Source organism: Elephas maximus, chromosome 1, assembly GCF_024166365.1.
Source record: "Elephas maximus indicus isolate mEleMax1 chromosome 1, mEleMax1 primary haplotype, whole genome shotgun sequence".
Taxonomy (NCBI): Eukaryota; Metazoa; Chordata; class Mammalia; order Proboscidea; family Elephantidae; genus Elephas; species Elephas maximus.
This window is the reverse complement of record NC_064819.1, coordinates 78,314,683-78,320,148: the sequence shown is the minus strand read 5'-3', so window position 1 is coordinate 78,320,148 and position 5,466 is coordinate 78,314,683. Positions and strand designations below refer to the sequence as shown.

Sequence of the window (5,466 nt, the reverse complement as noted above, 5' to 3'; positions counted from 1 at the left end):
ACCTTGAAGACAACAGTGCGCCTTACCCAAGCCATGGTATTTTCAATTGCATCATATGCATGTGAAAGCTGGGCAAGGAATACGGAGGAACGAAGAAGAATTGATGCCTTTGAATTGTGGTGTTGGCGAAGAATATTGAATATAACATGGACTGCCAAAAGAATGAACAAATCTGTCTTAGAAGTAAAACCAGAATGCTCCTTAGAAGCAAGGATGGCGAGGCTGTGCCTTACATACTTTGGACATGTTGTCAGGAGGGATGAGTCCCTGGAGAACATCATGCTTGGCAGAGTACAGGGTCAGCGGAAAAGAGAAAGACCCTCAACGAGGTGGATAGACACAGTGGCTGCAACAATGAGCTCAAGCATAACAGCTATTGTAAGTATGGCGAAGGACCGGGCAGTGTTTCATTCTGTTGTGTATAGGGTCCCTATGAGTTGGAACCAACTCCACAGCACCAAACAACAACCACAACATTTCCTGTACAGTGGAAGTCTAAAGGATTGATTCTATCCTTTTGATTAACTGATTAGATTCATGTTAACAAATTTTGGCCTGACACTGTGTACTTTAAACAGTACTTACCTCACGTCAAGAGGCACTAGTCAGTATATCCCAATGATAATGAAAATAAAGTAGTGCTCCCAGGGTTCTCTCTGTTTTCACTTTCCAATTGGCAAGTAATTGGTGCGTGGTAAGTTTAGTACCTTGCACCTGTCACTTCCCAGTAACCCTTTGCCTAATGGTTTTAAGATCGCTTATGTTCTTTGCCTAGGTCTACTATTTCTCTGGGGGTTGGAGATAGTGATTGTTTTCATTCTACCATTCCTTCTACATATGTGAGAGTCATTCTGGTCATGGTTGTTGCCCTTTTTCTTGCCCCGCTCTCCCTCCTACGAAACCCTGGTGGCATAGTGGTTAGGTGCTACTGCTGCTACCCAAGAGGTCGGCAGTTCAAATCCGCCAGGCGCTCCTTGGAAACTCTGTGGGGGCAGTTCTACTCTGTCCTATAGGGTCGCTATGAGTAGGAACGGACTTGAGGGCAATGGGTTTTTTTGGGTGCTCTCCCTCGGAAGAGCGGGACAGTATGCAGATTGTAAACTCTCCAGCGGTTCTCAAACTCGAGTGCATACAGGAATCACCTGGATAACTTGTTAAAACCCGGATTCCTGGGCCTCACCTCCAGAGATGCTAATCCAGTAAATGGAGGGTGGCCTGGAGCTGCGGAATGTACAACTAAAAATTTGCATTTTTAAGCGGCTCCCAGGGGCTGCTGCGGGTCCAAAGAGGAAATTTTGAGTAGCGCCCACCCAGAGAATGGACAGGCTGTACAGTGGTAATGAGATATAAACAAAAGACACCTGGATAAAACAAAAGAAACAAAAAGAAAGGCAAAGAATGTGGAGGGGAAATATATGGAGAATAAACTCTTAGGGTGAAAATGAGTAAATTTCTTATTTCCGGCTTTAACGAAGGAAAGTATTAAAAGGGAGCAGAAATGCCACTACGAACAAAACGTTTTTGGATTCTTCCAATAGAAATACAAACGCTGTCGAGCAACCACGAAGGGATTCAAACCCTCAATCTTCTGATCAGAAGTCAGACGCCTTATCCATTAGGCCATGTAGTTTCCTCACAGTAGATGCTGAAAACATTTTTTAAAAGAAAAATAATCTGCTGCTCTTCATCTGTGCGATAAAAGTATATATTAGGGGAAAAAATTAACCTAATGATCAATATACTGTAATATTACAATTGAATAACCACCAAGGAGAGGAATATAATGCTAAAATGATTGAAATATGGTGATATTAATAGATAGAATGCTGTAATTGACAGTGTGCTTTATCTTTTTACCGGAATTAGGGAGAACGGCCGCGCCAGGGAGGAAATGCTTGAGCTGATAGCTGAAGGAGGAGAGGGGTAAACTTAGCCAAGACAAAACCGAGTTACTTTACAGATCCAGGGAACCTCCACTCCCTTGCTTTCCGGGTAAAGATTGATTGTGGATTTAACATAAAAATTCACTTTTTCGTCCCCGGAAATCACAGTCGAATAATTCTAAAATACAAATTCACATAGGACAAAAATTTCCAGAGAGGAGATAAGAGCAACGAAGTTTTGTAATCTGGAAAGGCTATTGAGCAGTGATAGCTGATTTGTCAGACCTTAGGAAGGTGAATCCTAACCAAATAGTGGGAAAAGCAAAGAGGCAACCAGATTTTCACCACAGAACCCCCATCTCCATCCCGCATAGAATGGCCTCATTGTCTCAGGAATTTCAGCACTGGCTTCATTTGGAAACTGCCCTTCCTCAATTCTGGAAGAAGACTGGAAGTTTATTTTCTTGAGAGCAAAAAGTATAGGGTCTCTAGGCTGGGTCAGAGAGTCTCAGACTTTTCTGTGCAGCAAAATCACCTGGAAGGTTTGTTAAAACACAGATTTCTGGGCCTCAGGCCCAGAGTGTCAAATTCAGTGTGTCTTTTTTTTTTTTTTTAGGGTGTAAAAAAAAAGAAAAATTTTTTTTTTTTTTTTTTTTTTTTACGGTGTGGGTTTTTGGGGGTGTGGCCGAGAATTTCTATTTGTAACAAGTTACTATTGTCAAAGGCCTGGCTTTCAGATCTTCACCATCCAGGTAGAAAATGGAATCGTTTTCTACCACATACCTAAGATAATACGAATTAAAAAGCTTCTTAACACAGGAATAGTAGTCAGTGCTAAGCGCTCGGTAAATGCCAGCAGTTTGTCTGGGGCTCACCTTGTAAAGCGAATGTCGAGTGCACACAATAGAGCCCGCAGAGCCCAGGGATTCTTACTGAGGAAGTGAGAATTTTGGGAAGAGATGCCACTGACGCTATGTCTTGAGGAGAAGCAGCTTTTCTCCAGGTTGAAGATGGGGCCGGTGCGCGGATAGGGAGGAGCAAGGTAGAAGATGCGAAGCCCGGCCTCCGTAAGGCTGGAAGTTTGTAACGCAAGAGGGCGGTGTCTAGGGAATTTATAGAGAAAGCAATACCGGCAACTTTGCAGCCGTTTTTATTCCTGTTTCACTGAGGGTCTAAATCGAACACGTACACGATTATTCTCAAAATAGAGAAATTTCGACGAGTGGAAAGATTGAACGTTTTTTCCTTTTTTTGTTGTTTCCCGATATGGAGCATTTGGGATTAATATTTACTGTGATCAATCCCTTAATTTTTCTCAAGGAAGCATTAGCAAAACTGTGAAAGGTGGAGAGAAAAATAATCAAAGTTAATGATAAGGAAATAAAAATTTTGGATCTGGAGGTAGGGGAGGGGAATGATTCAGAATTCTATGGTAGGAAGGAGGAGAGACCCTTGCCTGTGACCTTGTGGCGCAATGGTAGCGCATCTGACTCCAGATCAGAAGGTTGCGTGTTCAAATCACGCCGGGGTCACAGTGATTACATTTTGGAGAGAGAAACAAAAATCATTTGACAATCTACTTTCCTTCGAGGCGTAGTTGCCTGAAGTTGATCCCCAGTGTGAGACCTGTTAGGGCTGCCTGAGACTGAATCGATACAAAGAGAATAGATGATCTACCTTTTTAGAGTTTCAGTGGGATGTGACTGTATTTCCTCTTCTGCCTTTGGCTTGCTTTTGGAATTCTAAGATGGGGGACAGAATCCCCACATAGGTCATCCATCTTTTGCTACCTTACTTTATAAAGATATTTAAGTTTCCTCCCTGACACCAGGGACTACATAGTCTCCTTCTTATCACTTCTCCCGTTCCTTAGCTACTCAGGACACCATCCCCCTCCCCCCCCCATCCACCTAAGTACTGGCCGATCCTCAGGCTCTTCCTTGGCCCTCTTTTTTCCTAACTCTTCCTTTTCTGACAGGCCTCCAACATTTCCTGTATTCTTCTCATCCGGCCTAGAGTTTCATCCCCAGACCCCATGGCCAAGACCCTGGAGCTGTCCTGGGCTACACTTTCTCTTCTTTACTTCCCAATCTGAGCAGCCAGTTATGCGAAGTTTTACCTCCTAATATGTTACATGCCATCTGTCCACTTCTTTTCATTACCACAATGACCTCTTTCTTCCACCAATTATTCCTTGCCAGGGATTTTGACAGAACCTCCTAACTGCTCTCTCCAAATCTCCTCTTGCTCTGTTAAAGCAGTTTCCTGATTATGCTGGTTTCTAAATGCACGTCTTATCTTGAACTTCTCTTGCTTAACACAAAAGAAAACAATTAACTCTGATTACTAACTCCATATCACAGCGGTCTTCTTTCAGTTCCTCAATGCATTATGCTCCTTGTCACCACATGGACTTTGCCCATGCCATTTCCTCTGTAAGGGATGTTCTGTGTCCTTTGCTGCATGATTCAGACACACATCTGTTAATGGCCAACCAAAAGAAAACACTAACGGGGAGTACAGGTTAAAGAAATGTATCGTTTATCACAGAGTAAAGTTTTAAATAAAAAACACCCAATAAAATAATATCCAAGAAAAATAACTCATGATACAGAAAGATGTTTAAGACATTGGAAGTGGACAAAAGATGCATTCGGCAACTATTTACTGGTACTACATCATCCAGTTAGTTTTACAGCCATATGATTCATAAGTCTAACTAGCTAATGCCAACACTACAATACTAACAGTGGTTATCTCTGGGCATGGGATTAGACACTAATTTAATTTGCTTCTTTTTTGCTGACTTGTATTTTTCAAATGTTTCATAAAGACAAGGTTTTATTTAAAAAGGGGAAAATTATTTTTATAGAAATTATTTTTAAGAATTACTGAGCATATGTTCTGCCAGCTCGGTGGAAAGAGCAATCATACATAGGAGCTTCTGCTCTGGAAGAAACAAGCAGTCCAGTGCAGGAAGCAGCAGTACCACCTCATAATTACGGTAAACTATGAAATATAAAAGGACAAACACATATTTGATCCAGATTTAGTAGAGATTTAGAAGTGATTGCCTCCGATGGACAGTGTTAGTGTCAAGACTACAGAGTATGGGACTTGGGGAGTGTGATGGTTAAGATTGTGTGTGAACTTGGCTGGGCCATGATTCTCAGGGTGTTGGCAGTCGTATAATGTTTTGATCACTTCACTATTGAGTTTTGATAAGAGATCCCCCCCATGATGGCATCTGCTATGAGTAGCCAATCAGTTGAAGGGGAATTTCCTTGGGCAAATCACCTCCATCAAGTGTGGGCAAATATTCTGGCAATGATAGGGGCTTTTGCTCATTCTAAATCTATCAGCTGGCTCTTGTTTGTCTGACCTGTGATTCTTAGGACTTGAGCTAGCAGCTTACCTGAGATTTTTCCTGTCAATTGTGGGATTTGTTGATCTTCACAACACTTGAGCAGCAGCCCTGGTCTCTGGCCTGCCAATCTTTGGTTCACCAGCCCGTGAATCAGGAAAAGCCTCTTTTCTGACCCACGGACTAGGGAAGTTACAGCCTCTACAACCATGTCATCCC

The 5,466-nt window shown here is 42.3% G+C and overlaps 1 non-coding gene across 1 annotated transcript; it reads left to right on the top strand.

Annotated features, from left to right (window-relative positions):
* The first annotated feature begins 3,343 nt into the window (after positions 1–3,343).
* TRNAW-CCA (transfer RNA tryptophan (anticodon CCA)) lies at positions 3,344–3,415 on the top strand. The gene has a single exon. It is a non-coding gene; the product is annotated as a tRNA-Trp (tRNA).
* Positions 3,416–5,466: the final 2,051 nt, after the last annotated feature.